Raw genomic sequence first — 18042 nt, 5'->3', positions numbered from 1 at the left:
GTGCATTAAGAAGTAAATTAAACACCAGTCGTACAGATGTAGCCCGGAAATGGGTGAACCTTATGGGATTCATGGTTAGGGAGACTTCCAGTGGGTAGGTAGTACTAGAGGAAGAGTTTCTGCTGTGGAGTCTAAGGGGGAGGCTGGCTCAACAGCCAAGCTTTTATTGTTTTCCAGAAGCTGAGCTAACCGGTTTCCAAGTGCAGCATTCGAGGTAGCCTGTTCCATATTTGAGGGACAGAGCAGTTGAATGTGTGAAGTCTTGTGTATATTAGGCCGGCTGAAGTCAGTGGAGGGAAGAATAGAAGAGCCGGTTGGGAGGACTGAGGTTCCCTCATGGAGGAGTAGGAGAGAAGTTGGGAAAGATAATCAGGCGCATGTTGACTGACACATCTGAAGACAAATCAAAAGTGTTTTACATTTTTCTCCTGCTCTAAATCAGGAGCCAGTTTAGGTGACGCAAAATTGGCACAACAAGCTTAGCTATTTTTGCAGGACGGCCTGACCACATTCCATGGGACCCACAGAGACATTATTCTCCCTCCACCACAGTGGAGTGAAACCAGAGCTCTCCGGGGCTGGGAAGTTGAGGAAATGAGGGTGAAGCATGGGACTGGGTGGGCTCTGCAATACTGCATCATAAATGAGCAGATTTTTTGGGCCTTCTGCTCCTAATCTGCTGTAATTTTATCTGGCTAATGTGAACTGACCCATCGAAAAAACGAGTTGTGATGTCATGATACACTATGGGCCTGATTTTCAAAATAACTTATGCCCAGAAAGCCCTGTTTTATGCATGTAAGCAGCATTTTGAAAATCAATCAGGGCCCAGGGTGCACAAAATTATGCACATAAGTCAGTTTTGTTGCATGCTTTTAAGTGCGCTACAAAGAGACATTCCAGGGTGCAGAGCTGGGTGGTGAAATCATTTATGCATGTACTTTTGATTTTCAGAAGTATGCCTGGAAATTAAATGCACCCCTTTACATCTGCTCGGCAGCATGGATGTCGGTACTGGTTCTACGTACATCCGGGAATTTTCAATGCAAACCGATGCATGTGGACAAAGTGGACTTGTGCTTTGAAAATTCGGCCTAAAATCTGTGCGTTGTACACAGGCAAACTTTAGCCCTCTACGAGCTAATGCAAATTACCCTCGGTAAAACTATTCTGCTTAGACACATATGGTCATCATAACATGTTCCTTCTTAATCAGCAGTTATGGAGAGATGACTGCTCTGCATTAAAGAATCTGTTTTATTTGGGTACAAAGTATATTCTTATAAGAGAAGCCTGACAACAGTGAAACAGATCAATAAAAAATAGCCCTGTTATTATAATTTGAAAAGAAAGCTGCAACCTCTGGCTAATGTTCAATAGAACTAATCATTATTTATCTATGAAAAACATATTTCCAAGTCATGTTTTTGAAAGCTTTTAATCTATTACTCTGCAATTCTCATGCAACACTGGGAGCATCCATGTTTACAAGAGAGCCACAAAACTGCTTCACTTGGCATGTGATCTGATTGCTTCATACAAAATGTTGTGCTAGCACTGTGACATCAATGTTGCCTACTTAGATCCAGGGTGTGGGAGTAAATCTGTGATTTCTTTTGACAACATGGCAGCTGAGGGTTCATGAGATCAGCTGAAAGAATTTCAAAAATAATAATTTAACAGTCAAAGTTATACTGATAAAGGATGAGCTTTCTCTGCACGATTATGGCCTTTTGAAATGCTACAAAAAATGCAGACTTTCGTTTTGCTTTAAGACGGTTACAAGTCGTAGTTTATTGCAGCACTTGTTGGGTGGCTAGAATCCCAAAGCCATTGACGTTATGTCTCATAAGGCACCCAACTATGACATTGCCATTTTCATCATTGTGATGGGTAAAGCAGCTCCTTGTAAATGACTGGGCGAGGAACCGAGAGCATGAGTGAGTGCCAGTATGGGGATAACAGTTTATCTGCAACTTTCTGTCACATGGTATTCCTTTTTTTTTTTTGCTTTTATTTACAGCCTAGAGATCAAAGGATCTAGAAAGTGAATGGGAATGCTCGGACAGTGGTCTGGCCAGCAGCAAGGTCAAAGAGGTATCTATGAATCTGAGAGGACTTCCCGAGTCTAGTTTCATCAGTTGTAACCCGATAGCATCTTAACTCTGCTGCGACCACTTTTGCCTGTTAAACCGGTTTGTTTTCTTCAGTGACTTTGCAAGCAGTTCTGGAATGATGTTATTCTGGTAATTCTCTCGTTCTTCACGTACTGCTAGCGCTCCTACCTTTTTGGGCTGTACAGCAACAGTCACGTAGCCCCTATTCACTTGTCATAAAGGCTCCTGAAAACGTTTCTGTGAACAGTTTCAGTCCTTCAACATTACACTGCTTTGGTATACTGTACATGGGGAATCTTTCTTTTTTTTTTATTGCTTTCTTTTTATTTTTCATTTTGTTTCTGTGCATTACCATGCGCTAAAACAATTTAGTTCACACTAATTTATTATTTTATGTCTATCTATCTAATTAAGTATGTTTTCTTTGTAACCCGCCCCGAACATTGGAGGGCGCGAGAAATAAATACTTTAAAATTTAAATACATACATAAATAAATAAATGGTTTTAGCGCATACTAAAATGCAGAAGCAAAATGGAAATGTGTTTTTTTGTGTCATTTCAGATTGAAAATAGCATGAAATGAAACTGTCAGTGTTAATAGAAACATAGAAACATGACGGCAGAAAAAGATTGCACGGCCTATCAGGTCTGCCCATCCATCCAATTAATTTAGCATTATAATTCCCCATCGCTTCCTTTGAGACCCCATGCAACTCCAGCATTTGGAAAGGCTGGGTAAAAGTGAAACATTTCCTCAGTACAAAATCTAGTCTTCCAAAGTCAAAATCAATCCAGATACTCCTACTAGAATGTACAAAAAAATCTCAACTCTCTTCACCTTTTGCTTTACTCCTTCAGCAAAGGGAAAACAATTATCAAATCCAGCCCATCCAGATACCAGGGGGAATCCCTTCTGTAGGAACTGGTTCCAATAAAAGACCCCCAAAATAGTAAAAGTCCTCAAAACTCCAAATCTGATCCTTTGATCTCCTTTGCTACAGCAGAGAAACCTTTTCTGCTCCTGGTTAGTCCACCTGAGTGATGACAAAGACCCAAATCATATGCTTGGGGGAATTTTTATAGTCCAAGACCTCCCACAAAAAGGTCAAAAGGAGGATCCCCAAAATTGCACACCCCCTACTATGCTAGAAAAATAGATCAATAGCACAGTGATAGGCAAAGCCATGCCACACACTGAATTGTAATCATAGTCCCAAACCTTTTCTTAGTGAATACAACAGCCAAATTGTGCCCTTTGTAAAACTTTTCACCAAAACTTTTTAAAACTTAAATAATATTCATATAAGTCACTAACCTTAATCAGAAGAAATTCCAGCCAGTAGTCTCGTAATTTTAGTAAGAATGAATGTTTCCATTATGTAGAATATGTTGTGTGTGTAAGGAGTGAACCAACTATTCTGAGAAGGTACAGAGAAATTTACTGAGTAGAGGTTGGGTTTTGGGCTCCCCCCATGTAGGAGAAGTTGATGGTGGGTGCTTGAATCCTTATAAACCCCTGCCACCATCTTAGTGTGTGGATTCGTAGTTTAAATTTTCCGAGTTGCCCTGCTGTGGGATAGCCCTATCTGTGCAGTCCCATTTTTTGTTGTTGTTTTTTTTGGGAAAAGAACTCAGAGTCTTCTTCACAGAGACCTGGGCAACGAAGTGGAAACAGAGAGGTCCATATTCAAAAGCTTTTAGCTGGATAACTCAGAAGTTATCTGGTTACATGAGAATTTGGCCACTTATCTGGCGAAATCCTAGAGGGCTAATAAGTTAGCCAGCGAGAATTTAGTTGACTAAATTAGGGATGTTCCGGGGCATAACTGGGAGGAGTTGAGTTAGCCAGGTACGTTATTCAGCTAACTCCGATATTCAAAGTTAGCCAGCTAAGTCTAGTTGGGCCAAAAAACAGTCCTATAGCTAGTCTGATAAAGCTTGCTGGCTATATTGAATAGTGTGGCTGCACTATTGAATATACCTCTAAAGTTAGCTGGGTAAGTTTATTGGGCTACCTTTGCTATCTGGACAGTGACTGAATATGGACCTCAGAGTGTCATAACCCTATGTTCTGGTCCAGACTTTTGGAGACCTTTTTGTTGCTGGAGAAGGAAGTGTTTTTTTTCCACTCTTCCTTTCTCTCATATGGTTCTCCTTTTCATTAAGAGTTTTTGTCTGTTTTTTTTATTGCCTGAGAACCATAGGTCCCAGGGGCTCAGATTTTTGTTTATGCAGAGGAGGTGTCCTTCGCTTAGAAAGGACCTGAGAAGGAGTTGTGTGATCGCAGAGGAATGGATTTCACATCCATTGGCAGAGAGGAGTTACAAAGGTATTATTCAAGAGTATTTTCACTTCTGACCCAGGTATGCTACACTTGGGAGGACAGTGCCAGCTTAGTACTGCCAGAAGGAGATCTAGGAGGGAAAAATAATAAATAAATTAGTGAAGGAATTTTTTATTTCCAGATATTGATAACCCAAAGGGACATACCTTTTAAATGTATTGTGTAATTTATGACTGACTGGGCAGGGAAAGATCATTGAGAGGTGGTTGGTGGTATGTGTTTATATGTTGTATGTAATGTTTGTATAAAGGCTATTTTATACTGATTAAGAATAATGAATAATAAAAATACTGATTACTGGAAACCACCTTGGTGGCTTTGGCTGATTTGTGCAGTACAAAAGTTTTTTAAATAAATAAATAAATAAATAGAGAAGACGTCAGAAGAGGAATGAAAACTGGGACTTTACATTCTGTTAAATAATTGGGACCACCAATCTGACCATTTTGGAAAATTTGGAAGAAGGTTTACACTTTCTTAAATCTGATTCACTGGAGAAGTGAAGGAGCAAAATCATTAAGGAACTGGCTTTTTTGCACTGGTAAAATGTGCATGTGCAACTGAAAATACGTATGTAGTTCTAATGCTTGTAAAATAACAAGCTACTTACACACATGTATGCTATTTTTTGGATGGAACCTATTTGAAAATTTACTTGATATAGGGGCTCATGCAGTAAAGGTTAGCATGCACAGCCCTTACACAGGTGTTAAAAACTGTATGTGTGATGGGGTGCCCAATTCTGCCCCTTAATAGTATGGCATTGGTGACCTGAACAGGTCGACTTGCTGGCAGGTATGAGTCAGAGGTCTCCATCCAGACCCTGCCCCTAAGTATGAAGTCACTGTGTGTTAGTATAGTGTACCACTCCCCATTGGGAGGGGTTTGAGTGGGAACAAAACAGGGGAGGTCAGCATCAGCCTTTGCACAGAGTTGAGGGAGCAGGTATCTCTCCTTGCACCTTATCCCTCCACAAGAAAGGTCTGGGGAGAAGAGAAGAAGGAGAACTTCAGGTTTCCAGAAGGGGAAGTACCTGGGAGCCCAAAGGCAGAAGGAAGAAAAATTCCTGAGAAAGTGTGAAGTTCTAAGCAGACCCAAGACAGAAGGGGATTCCACAGAATCATGAATGAGTGTGCCAAGGAACCCTAAAGGAGAATGGTCTATCTGGGAAAATCCACAGTGTTGGCTGATCAATCAAGTCAGCCAGAAGCTCACCTGAGAGAAGAGAAAAAGGAACTGGGAGGATCTAGATCCAAAAGGTACAAGAAGAGTCCAGGGAGGAAGGGCTCTCCCTATGTGTCCCCATGTATCTAAGAGCTGACTGGGACAAGGCTATACTGTTGTGCAGGAGGTGGACCCTTGGGCCGAGGTGGGGATGATGCTACCCGTAGGGCAAGCCCTATGGGTTCCCACCATCGGCAGGTGGAGCTGGCTGATTGACGGAGGCAGTCTGGAGCTTCGCCAATACCAGCCCTCGTTCCCCACAGTTGAGCCCTTGGGTATCGGGGCCGGCTGGTCTTAGGTGGGCCTCCGTCAGAGGTCTTCTTAGGGATGACAAGAGAGTCAGCCAGGGGCCAGCAGCAGTGGTAGAAATAGGTGATCCGGTCCGGACGAGGCAGAGTCCCGGAGACATGGGCACCAATGAGAACAGGAGACAGACAGAGGGCGCCCAAGTAAGAACAGGCCGAAGCCTGAGAGGCCAAGTCCAGAGTAGGTTCAACAGTAGCATCGTAGAGCAGGCTGAAGTCAGGGCAGGTGGCATGCAAGGAAGAGTGGCAAGACAAAGATGGATCAAACCAGGAGTCAGATAGAGAATGGAAAGGCAAGGCAAAGGTCAAACCAGGAGACGGGCAAAAGCGTAGTCAGACATAGTGGAGATCAAGCCAGGAATCAAACAGTAACATGGTCGGACGAAGCAGAGGTCAAGCCAGGTATCAATCAGTAGTGTGGTTAGACGAAGCAGAGATCAAGCCAGGTATCAATCAGTAGTGTGGTCAGATGAAGCAGAGGTCAAGCCAGGTATCAGTCAGAGATAGACAAGCAGGGTAGACATGGAACAAAAGAGCAGGAGCAAATACCAGGATCAGGAACAGGAACACGGACGAACCAGGAACACGGAGGAAACGCAGGAACAAGCAACTAAGCATACGACAAGTGTGGAGACCTGTTGCCAAGGCAAGGAAGCACTGGTTGGGCCCGGCCTTAAGTACCAGGGCCCAGTGATGTCATCATCCAGGGCCGCGGGATGGTTTCCCACCACGGCCCCTTTAAAAGCAGAGCCGATTGCGCACGCGCCTAGGGAGGGGCGCGGTGCGAGATGGCAGCGTCTTCCCGCGGACCACACGGGGAGGCCCGTTGCGGAGCTGGGACATCCGCGGAGGAGCTGGGAGCCTGGGGAGCGGCCCGGACATGGAGGTGGCTGCCCACAGCCACAAGAGAGGCAGAACCAGGTGCTGAAGCAGGCAAACGGGGGTAAGTGGTCCCGGCCGCAGGCCTGCCGCAGCTGGCACACGCAACATACACGTGCTATGAAGGAAGGTCTTACCATGCATATTAAAGGAGTTTGGAAAGATATTAGCGTGAACATATTATAATGTGCATGTCTATGCATGGAAATGAGGATTTAGTGTGTGCTTGGTAAATAATGTGGTATGCTATTTAATGAGTACTTGCTATTTCATACCTACCTTGGACTGGTGTTAACTTACTACTATGGGTCGGATACTTACTAAGGGGAAGCTAAATAGTGTGATCACGCTAAACTGAGAGGGCTCAGTTAACTGGAAACAGAAAACCTGGAAAAGGAAAAGCATGGGCAGGAAGATGACATTGTACAACTATACTGAACAATATAGAACCACAAAGGGTAGAAGAGAATCAACAATTATTATCACTATACAAAAATCCACCCACTTTTGGTGATGCACTTAGGACTGAATGAAACCACAGACTGGTGCACCATATGCCAGTATACTAAAGTAGTGATTAGTGGCGGACATGTTGGGTTTATCAGCCTATAAGAAAAGAGAATGGTGCTTTTAAAGAGATTGGTCCATGCAGCATGGATACATGAGAATAAAATAGCCTTTCTTTCCATGATTAGGAAACTGTGGGACGCAGACTTAATGAAGCACCCCTGAGGCAGAATATATTTCAAAATATGGTAGCAATGTCAGGAATTTGGAAGCAAGGTAAGTACCTTGAGCATTGTGGTGATGGATAACAAGATTCGAAAGTGAGTTTATTGGCATAGAAAAAAACAAGGGTCCATCAAGCCCAGCATCCTGTTTCCAACAGTGGCCAATCCAGGCCATAAGAACCTGGCAAGTACCCAAAAACTAAGTCTATCCCATGCTACTGTTGCTAATAATAGCAGTGGCTATTTTCTAAGTCAACTTAATTAATAGCAGGTAATGGACTTCTCCTCCAAGAACTTATCCAATTCTTTTTTAAACACAGTTACACTAACTGCACTAACCACATCCTCTGGCAACAAATTCCAGAGTTTAATTGTGCGTTGAATGAAAAAGAACTTTCTCCGATTAGTTTTAAATGTGCCACATGCTAACTTCATGGAGTGCCCCCTAGTCTTTCTATTATCCGAAAGAGTAAATAACTGATTCACATTAACCCACTCTAGACCTCTCATGATTTTAAACAGCTCTATCATATTCCCCTCAGCCGTCTCTTCTCCAAGCTGGAAAGTCCTAACCTCTTTAGTCTTTCCTCATAGGGGAGCTGTTCCATTCCCTTTATCATTTTGGTCGCCTTTCTCTGTACCTTCTCCATCGCAACTATATCTTTTTTGAGATGTGGCAACCAGAATTGTACATAGTATTCAAGGTGGGGTCTCACCATGGAGCAATACAGAGGCATTATGACAATTTCCGTTTTATTCACCATTCCCTTTCTAATAATTCCCAACAAAAAACAAAAAAGCCAAAACAGTACTTTACACATGCAAACAACTTTTTATAAAATTGCCTGCTCGATATGTGGATTAACCTTCGTTCATATGGGTCCAGGTGGTGCCTGGGGTTGGGTTAGGGTAGGCTGTGTCAGGTACATGTGGGGATCTCATTTTGAAATCCCCATACATTGTTTACCCTGGCATATTTAGCACTTGGAAAGTATGTGGGGTAAAAAAATGCCCACAGCACTGGCTGCTGGCACATTTTCAAAAGGAAATTCCATGGGAAGTTTCCCTTGGAAAACTGGCTTGCAGGACCAGATCTGCAAACACCACAGGGAGGCTGGAAATTGGCCTCGCCAAGGACAGAGGTTGTCAAATCTGCAAAACTCTACAAGGAGAGGCAACAGCAAGGGCCAACACAAATACAAGAAAAACATCATTCTAGCAAATGGGCTCGCTGAACAAACAGGTTTGTCGTGCTGAGTGAGTTTAGCGGTCAGAATCAGAAGTTAGCAAATTTGCAGTGATGAAAGAGAACACCAATAAACTCATTTCAGGTTCACAAAGGTAGCAGAGTCCAAATGAGTGGTGAAATTACAGAACATTTTGCCAACACAAAAGCCTTTTGGCTGAAATCCCAGTGTAGTGCCTGAACCAGGAACTGAGGATGGCTCTTTTTTTTGCCTTTCAGCTGAGAGTAAAACCAGTGCACTATGAAGGGGGATCAATGTTCTGCCATCCAACCCCACTAGTAGGGACACAAAATTGTTTGGATCTGACCAAACCAGGAGAATCAATTCTCCCATCTTAACATTTTCGAAAAATACCCTTCTTAAGTGTCCGCCACTGTCACATGCAGGTTAGATATTTAAAGGCTCTGGATTTTCATGGGTATCCATGGGATATTTGTATACTTCCTTTAAAGTAATAGAGCTACCTGCTAATGCCCATGGATTCCCTGTGCTTGGTTTTAGCAGGCCGGCACCATTTTCTTGTATGGAAGACATTGATAATGGCGATGGTCTGAGTCTGCTGATGCCATTTCCAGCTGTAGCACCGGTGAAGTAGGAGTGACCATGGATCATGCCTAACCCCTGAAGAAAGAAAATGTGGGGTAAGAAGAGCTGAGGAGGCTGACAAGGATCGGGCGGCAGTGGAGAGAACTTGGGGGAGATTCCTATGTTTAAAAATATTTTTCTGGTGCTGGCCAGGTTCTGGGTACTTGCCAGGTTCTTATGGCCTGGATTGGCCACTGTTGGAAACAGGATGCTGGGCTTGATGGACCCTTGGTCTGACCCAGTATGGCATGTTCTTAACATTTTTTTGTTTTCCTTTGTTTTTTCAGTTTCTTGTTTTATCAAAACACTAAACAAAAAAAATATGGGCACGCACCCCTGATTTTGATGTTATTTCGAAAGATATTAAAAAAATCCTACATGTGTTTAAACATCTTTACAGCAAAGTTACAGTATGTACCATTAATGGTGCTGCCATATGTCCCTGGCTGAAGTTCTATTTTGCATAATCCGACATATCTTGTTGGAACATAAGAGTTATTATTATTGCATCAGTCGTTGGTGCAGTATTAAAGCAGGCTACTCTGTTGCTCATAATGCATACTTTTGAGAGTGTCATGGATTGAAAATTCTTTAACAAAAACAATCTTCTGCAAATCATCAGTGCAAGACATAAATGAGGAGCTCTGAATTGTCCATGTGAGGAACTGACCTCTGAGGACTTGAAAGCCGATCCTCTGTATCATCATTTAGATAATTCTTGTAATCTGTGTGTTGATTCAATAACATCTAAAGTCCAAATAAATCGGTATTGGAATTATTTCACTGGCTATAAATTGCACTGAGTAAATTAAGAACTGTAAAAGCTTAATTTTCTGTTTCATCCATATGGTATCTATGTAATAATTTGTGCTAATCTTGGTCATTGTCCTTTTTGCTCAGTGGACTGCTGTTATATTGCTGATCTGATTGCAATGAGTCAGAGTTCATTAGAAAGACCCTGAGTTATAGATGTACAGCAATGAAAAGGTTTTTCACATATTTTCAAAAATTGCTCCATTTTAAATCAGAGGCAATGATCGAATGAACATAAGCACAGATGTTCCAAGTGTAACAGTGAGACTGAGGGTGAGCTTCAGTTCCCATTCAGGGATGTAGCAATACGAGTCTATGAAAGGGCCGGAATCAACAGTGCCTCACTGCAGATACTTTGATTCAGAGAAGCAGAAAATAGAGAGAGTCAAGTGGCATATCATTTCACTGTTAGCGCTGTATCTCAAACTGCTAGATGACAAAATGAAACAACTGCAGAGAATCAGGAGCTGTAGGCACAGATCCTCCACCAAACAGCACCTATGTGCAGTCAGAGGACATGGCTTTTGCCGTACCGCCTTAAAAGGTCATATCAGCAACAAAACTAGTTAGTATGACAAGCAAAACTCAATCCAGGTCGTAGTAAATGGTGAAGCTGTCACAGGGTGCAACAAAACTTCTGCAAATGGATTTGGGAAAACAATGGCTTTCTTTTCCTTCCAATGGAAAATAAAAGTTACTGCACAAAGTTAACAATAAGTAACAATTTAGTACAGTAATATATGGGACCAATGGTTTAATCTATCTACTCTTGTGCCCGGTTACTATTCACACTAGTGGGAACTGTACTATTACTACTTTTTCCCCCTTGGGTTTGATTTTGTTATTACTTGTGGTCTGTTTTTCACATTTTCCTCTCATTCCACTATAAAATTAAATGTAAAAAATTTGCTCATTGGCCAAAGGCTTCATATGATTTATTGTTTGGGGAAGCTGACTACTGTTAGAAATGAAACTGTTGTTAAGCCTGATAAACATACAACCTCCACACTTCTTAAGATTGTACATTTAAGTGCTTTGGTAGGGGAAGGCTAGGTGGGAGGGTAACGAGTTGTGAAGTGATTAAAAGTGAAATTGCTGTTTTGTGTTTTGGTAATGCAGAATGGTTTTGTGACTTGCTGTATTTTGCTCTGCGATATAAGATCCATTCTGTTTTGTTTGTTTTAATAAAATTTTAATTATAAAAAAAATCTGCAATATAAAAACTTGTTCAATAAGACCATTATCAGTTAATAGAGAAATAAATTATCGAGAACTGTATTAATTTTAATATTCTGCATGTAACAGAACAGGATGTAGACTTAGCTAGTTTTTAATTTTCACTCAATTTCTATTTAAACATAACAATTTAAAGTATTGTTAACATGTAAACATGCAAACAACCAAGGAAACCAAAACCTAAGTTTTTCAAAACAAATGTCCTGCAGTAAGTATCAAGTTTATGATTTATAATCATTGAAGTAGCTCCTGAGGAAGCACTGAAGAAACATCAGCCGTTGTTGGGCTTTGTCAATGAAGTTTTCTAAGGTGGTGGTTGTATATTTTGAAATGGTTTATAAAACAATTTTTCTAAAAAAAAAATATTATACATTTTTGGATTCAATGCAGGCACACTAACCTGATATTTCTGGGACTTCAATCTCTAAAAATTCTTATCTGAAACTTTACTGCAGGACGTTCATTTTGAAAAACTTGGGTTTTGGTTTCCTTGTTTGTGTGGTTGTATTGGGATCCAACAGACTCTTCTTGATTATTAATTTATGTTAACATGTAAGTCAGACTGTCCAACAAATCAAGTGACTGCATTAAAATAGCAATGTGCAGCCCAGTACAGCATAATTAAATTATATCCTTCATTATTTTTTTTACTTCAACAGATTTGGATGATGAAAATATAAAAGAACATCAAGAGTTTCCAAGAAAGAGGAAAGGAAGATATAGAGAAAAAAAGGAATGAGAAATAAAAAAGTTAACAAGTTACCAACTAGAGAACTATTGGTCCACTGATCTTTTCTATGGTAGACACAGCCTCAATTCTACCAATCCAATCCAAGAAATTGGAAGGTTAACCTTTTTCCAACATGCTGTCAGATAACATCACGCAGCCACCAACACATTTTTTTTTCCTGTGGTCAATACCTAGGGAAAACCCCAATACAAAATTCCAAGGTTCCAATATAAATTTAGTTCCAAGACATCTAGCAAGAATTAATGCAACTCCCCTGCCCCCAATAAGAACGATGTTTGGACACTACCACCATGCATTTAATTACATTTAAATTTAATACAGTAAAAATAATCGCCTTTTTCAACCATTGCTGACAAAGAGCAGCTCACAGAAATAAATACGTGAATGAATGCACATACAATTATGACTAAAATAAGTCACATTCAGATCTTACACGTACACTTCATAACAGTTTAAAATCGCTTTAATTCACCTGCCACATGCATAAGAAATAAACCACGTGTTAGTACAATTTCAAAAGCAATCCCGATCAGCTGTTTACACATAATCAAGTGTACATTATAAAAGAGGAATCTTAGTCATCATTCAGCATTAAAACAGAATTCTTCACCAAGAAAGAGAATTCCTTACAGGAGGCTGGAAACTGTCATCATCACATTTCCCTCCAACATTTATTATTGGAACTGCTAAATATATATTTTATTAAGCAGTACTGGTCGACAATACCATTCCTATACTCCAATATATTTGTTGAAATTAAAGTTTTCCCCGGCCTTCTTTCTAATAACTATAATTTAACAGAAATTCAAAGGAATTGATCTCCATTTGCATAGGCAGTTTGAACAATAAGACATGAGAGGGTGACAGGGTGTGCTTTATGGGGGTCATTTCAGTGTGACCTGGGCTTTCTTGTAAGCAGCTATTATGGTGCAATAAAGTGATCTGTGTGAGTGTTATTGCTCTTATAATATGAAGAAGCCATGCCTGTGCTTCGTATAGAGATTGTTTGACTACAGACAGAGCAGGCTATATATTTTTAACGAGGGCTTTTGATGGTGACATACAATAAAAGGATTCTGAAAAATCAAATAGCCTGATTAGTTAGATGGCAGGACATCAAAAGTCCCTATGTGGCCCTCAACCTTTTAAACTGCTGAAAAGATAAATATATCCATAAACTAAAAAGAACCTTTTATAATGACAATTAGAAGCTTTGTAGGATTTAGTTTGGCAATGACATTGCACTCACTGGGCAAAAGAGGGAGGAGTTTACAGCAGTCAGCAATGCCTTGGGCCTCACCTGCAGAATGTATGTAATGTTATGACAGCACATATTTCCTTGGTTTAGGGCAGTGGTATTTACTCCCAGCTCTCGAGGGCCACCAGTGGATTGGGTTTCAGAATATCCCTAATGAATATGTATAGTAGCTTTGCATATAATGCAGGCAGATGCATGCAGATCTCTTATGCATATTCATTAAGAATATCCAGAAAAATTGACCTGTTGGCAGCATTTGAGGGCTGAGGGTGAATACCGCTGGTTTAGTGTTTCCCAAGCCTGTCTTGCTGAACTCGCAGCCAGTTAGGTTATCTCAATAGTCACAATATATATGCATGAGATAAATCTGTATGCACTGGAGACCTTGCATCTGGGCATATTTCTAGTAAAGATCCTGAAAATCTGATTGGCTGTGGGGTCAACAGAACAGGTTTGGGAAGTCCTGCTTTACAATCATGAGAGCAATTCTAAGTCACTTTATTACTTTTAGCAGATCCTGAGGATAATAGTGTAGTTTTCTATTTATTTTTTTGTAATATTTTTTGTTTGGAACAGGATCTGGAATCACTACGATGTAGCTCTCTGTCACAAAGTGGGCTATGAGTGCAAAAGCTGGTGCAACCACCTGCAATACTGCTATAGCACCAACACATGTGCAGGGCCATGTTTGTAGTGACATTTAAAGGGGCTATACAGTATACACTACAATAAGCTACACTGTAAAAATAAGCCAGCAGTATTACATTAGCATTTCTCATCTGTACCTTTCATACCATGCTGTCTCAGCTGAATGACTAAATGACACTAAGTTTTTTGCTCTTTTCAGCTACTGTAGAAGCAGACAGAATCAGGCTGTGCCCAGTCTCACACGACATTAACCACCACCACCAGTAAACATTAAAGAATCCAAATATCTTCTGTTTGGCTGCGTGTCATGGAAGTAGAAAACAGCTGTGTTTTCTCTCAACCAGGCTTGTTTTGCACTTTACAAGTCTGGAAAACAAACTGTTAGTGAGCGAAAATGACATGGTGCATAGATATATATAATATCAGGGTCTTATTTTTACAAGGTGACTACTTTTATCAGCTACATGATGTTCTAGGTGCTACTGTAGGGTTTTAATGAACACACTAGACACTACAAATATGGGGTATATTTGTTTTACACATTGCAATTTGATTAAATACTGGAATAAGAGCTTTGAATGAATTCCTGAATATTAAGTCCAGTGGGATCTAGCAAATAATTTGGATGAATGATTAGAGCAAGTGTAGTTTCTCTCCCTTCTCCCTTACTATAAATATACTACCTCTTCTGTACTAACTTATGTTTTTGTCTTGCTCCTTAAAATGCCAGCCCACCTGATAGGTGAGTAGTTTAAGAGGGGACTGGTTGTTCCTTGTGTGTTTATACAATTCTGATTCTACTCATGTTGTTTACAGAGTTACTGCCTCATTAACTGTGAACTAGGGGCGGTTGGGTGAGATGAGTGCCGCCTCATTAAAAGTATTTACAGGGTAAAGGATATGTCTCTATCAGCAGCATGTCTATAGTGGATCTGGAGTTTAGATTACATTTCTTGTCTTTTCCAAAGGCGAGCTGAAGGTGAGATATAATTCAGGCACTGAAGTTCTTTCCCTGCCCAAGAGGGCATACACTCTAAGTTGTACCTGAGGAAGAAGTGGCTTGCCCAAGGTCACAAGGAGCATCTCTGAGAGAAGCAGGATTCCCAGGTACAGATACACATAAGAGATGGTCCTTGGGAGTAATGTCTCCAATTGAACTGCACCAAAAAGAACTTCTTTCTGGAGCTCATAAGATGTAATAGGCCTGATATTCAGTGTTGGTCTTTTAAGTATCTTAGCCAGATATGATTAATCTGGCTAAGTTACAATGTACATTTAGTGGCTCGGCAAAGCCACTGAATATACACATATATGTGCGCCCTTCGCCGGATATGTCCACCCGGCTAAGTTTAGACCTGCTTTATGGTGCATCTAAGCTTAGATGTACACTTATACGGCTAATTCCGAATATTGGTAGTTAGGTAAATAAGTTATATGTCCAAGTCGCTCCATACCTGATCTACCCAGTACATGCCTACTTTTTGTACGTATACTTTTTAACTGTATAAGGAACTTATGCGCATATTCAGCGACCGCTACTTAGCCGCATAAGTCCTGCTTATCTGGCTAAATAGCGCTAAAAGTGCTTTGAATATTGGACCCAATATGTCTAGGGAACGTATCAAGGTGTGCTTGAAAGGTACAAGGTGTACCCGTTTACAGAGTCCATCAAGCTAGGGCGAGAAAACATTGTAAAAATCTCATCTTTAGGAGACTTTCCTCACTCCAAATAACATCAAATCTTGACTGAGGTGTACTGTGCTGTTCGTACATCTCACTCTGCATGTCAAACTGGCCCCTAAACCACCACCAAAACCTCACCTCGCGTTATTAGCTGGCTCTCCTATAGTGATATAAATAGTTGACTACTGTGAAGGCCTTGTAAAAGGTCTCTCTCTCCTTTTTCTTATCATGGGCGTTATCCTTGCAAAATTATAGCATTTTAATGAATCTAGTGAATCTAGTACCTGATTCACTAAGGGTTTTTAAGAAAAGCCTTAATGAATCTGGCCCTTATGAGGTCATTTTCAAAAAGATTTAGGTGAATAAAACAGGACTCTTAAAAACTGCTTTGATACTACTTTTACACTCTTAACTCCTCTGAAAATTAACTCCTAAGATAAAGATTCTAAGCCCTCTGGGGACAGGAAAATACCAACAATTTCTGAATGTAATCTGTCTTGAAGGGTCTTGAAAGGCGGAATATTCAGTAAACACAAATTATTACTAAGAACATAAGAAAATAAGATATGCAATACTGGGTCAGATCAAGGGTCCATCAAGCCCAGTATCCTGTTTTCAACAGTGGCCAATCCAAATCATAAGTACCTGGCAAGTACCCAAACATTAGATAAATCACAAGCTACTATTGCTTATTAATTACCGTAATAGCAGTTTATGGATTTATCCTCTAGGAACTTATCCAAACCTTTTTTAAACCCAGTTACACTAACCGCTGTAACCACATCCTTTGGCAATGAATTCCAGAGCTTAACTATGTGCTGAGTGAAAAAGAATTTTCTTCGATTTGTTTTAAAAGAGCTACTTGCTAACTTCCCCCTGGTCCTTCTATTATTTGAGAGAGTAAATAACCGATTTACATTAACTTGTTCAAGTCCTTTTATGAATTTGTAGACTTCTATCATATTCCCCCTCAGTCGTCTCTTCTCCAAACTGAACAGCCCTAACTTCTTTAGCTTTTCCTCATAGGGCAGCCGTTCCATGCTCCTTATCATTTTGGTCTCCCTTCTCTGCACTTTCTCCAGTGCCCTATATCCTTTCTGAGATGCGGTGACCAGAATTACACACAGTATTCAAGGTGCGGTCTCACCATGGAGCAATACACAGGCATTATGACATCCCTCTTTTTATTTGCCATTCCCTTCCTAATAATTCCTAACATTCTGTTTACTTTTTTGATTGCCACAGCACACTGAGTCAACGATTTCAATGTATTCTCCACTATGACATCTAGGTCTCTTTCCTGGGTGGTAACTCCTAAGATAGAACCTAACATTGTGTAACTACAAGGGTTATTTTTCCTTATTTGCATCACTTTGCACTTGTCCACGTTAAATTTCATCTGTCATTTGGAAGCCCAGTCTTCCAGTCTCACAAGGTCTTCCTGCATTTCATCACAATCTGCTTGAGAATTAACTACTCTGCATAATTTTGTGTCATCCGCAAATTTGATCACCTCACTCATCGTACTCCTTTCAGATCATTTATAAATATATTAAAAAGCACCGAATCAAGTACAAATCCCTGAGGCACTCCACTGTTTACCTTTTTCCACTTTAAAAACTGACCATTTAATCCTATTCTGTTTCCTGTCTTTTAGCCAGTTTGCAATCCACAAAAGGACATTGCCTCCTATCCCATGACTTTTTAGTTTTCTTAGAAGCCTCTCATGTGGGAAATTTTAGACAGCAGCTTTTCCTTGTAATTTATTCCTTTCTTCCAGTTTTTAGCATGCTCTCTTTGTGAACATTCTTGATTTAAATATAAGGTGAATGGAATTAAATAGCAGTGTACTATCTATTTTTTATCTTCAGGTTCCATATAGCTGTGTCTCTTCCTCCTAGATTTTTCAGTAACTTCTGTGTGTCATTTGCTAATAGAGTGGGTCTATGAACAGAGTCACCATAGCCTACAGCTGTACCAGGGATGTTGTCTTCACCTGAAGGGTCTGCACTACCGCTACCATCAGTAGCTCCAGTGCTGAAGCTAAAGGTGGGCACCTTGATATCTTGGGCAATGTGGAGCCAGTATGATTTTTTCTTTTTACTTTCTTTCATCCTTCTGTAGTGGTCGCCACCTTGCTGAGATCTGGTCAAGATATTATACAATGAGGTCACCACATGAAAGTACTCAACAAGACTTGGTGAGAGATATTTTCTCCAT

At 40.5% G+C, this 18042-nt stretch overlaps 1 protein-coding gene and 1 long non-coding RNA gene across 3 annotated transcripts in view; one reads left to right on the top strand and one right to left on the bottom strand.

Annotated features, from left to right (window-relative positions):
- The window catches only part of LOC115091015, a 46965-nt gene extending 34712 nt beyond the window's left edge, over window positions 1-12253 (top strand). Inside the window, exons 3-5 of one of the 2 annotated variants that reach the window (XR_003856575.1) lie at window positions 2024-2097; window positions 7566-7653; window positions 12142-12253. This is a non-coding gene — a long non-coding RNA (uncharacterized LOC115091015). The remainder of the gene's footprint in view (window positions 1-2023; window positions 2098-7565; window positions 7654-12141) is intronic. The other variant, XR_003856576.1, reaches the window with a different exon arrangement.
- The window catches only part of PPARG (peroxisome proliferator activated receptor gamma), a 151632-nt gene that overhangs the window by 67605 nt on the left and 65985 nt on the right, over window positions 1-18042 (bottom strand).

The sequence above is a fragment of the Rhinatrema bivittatum genome, chromosome 4 (assembly GCF_901001135.1).
Source record: "Rhinatrema bivittatum chromosome 4, aRhiBiv1.1, whole genome shotgun sequence".
Lineage (NCBI taxonomy): Eukaryota > Metazoa > Chordata > Amphibia > Gymnophiona > Rhinatrematidae > Rhinatrema > Rhinatrema bivittatum.
Note: the sequence above shows the minus strand (reverse complement) of the source record. Positions and strands in the feature narration are given on the sequence as shown.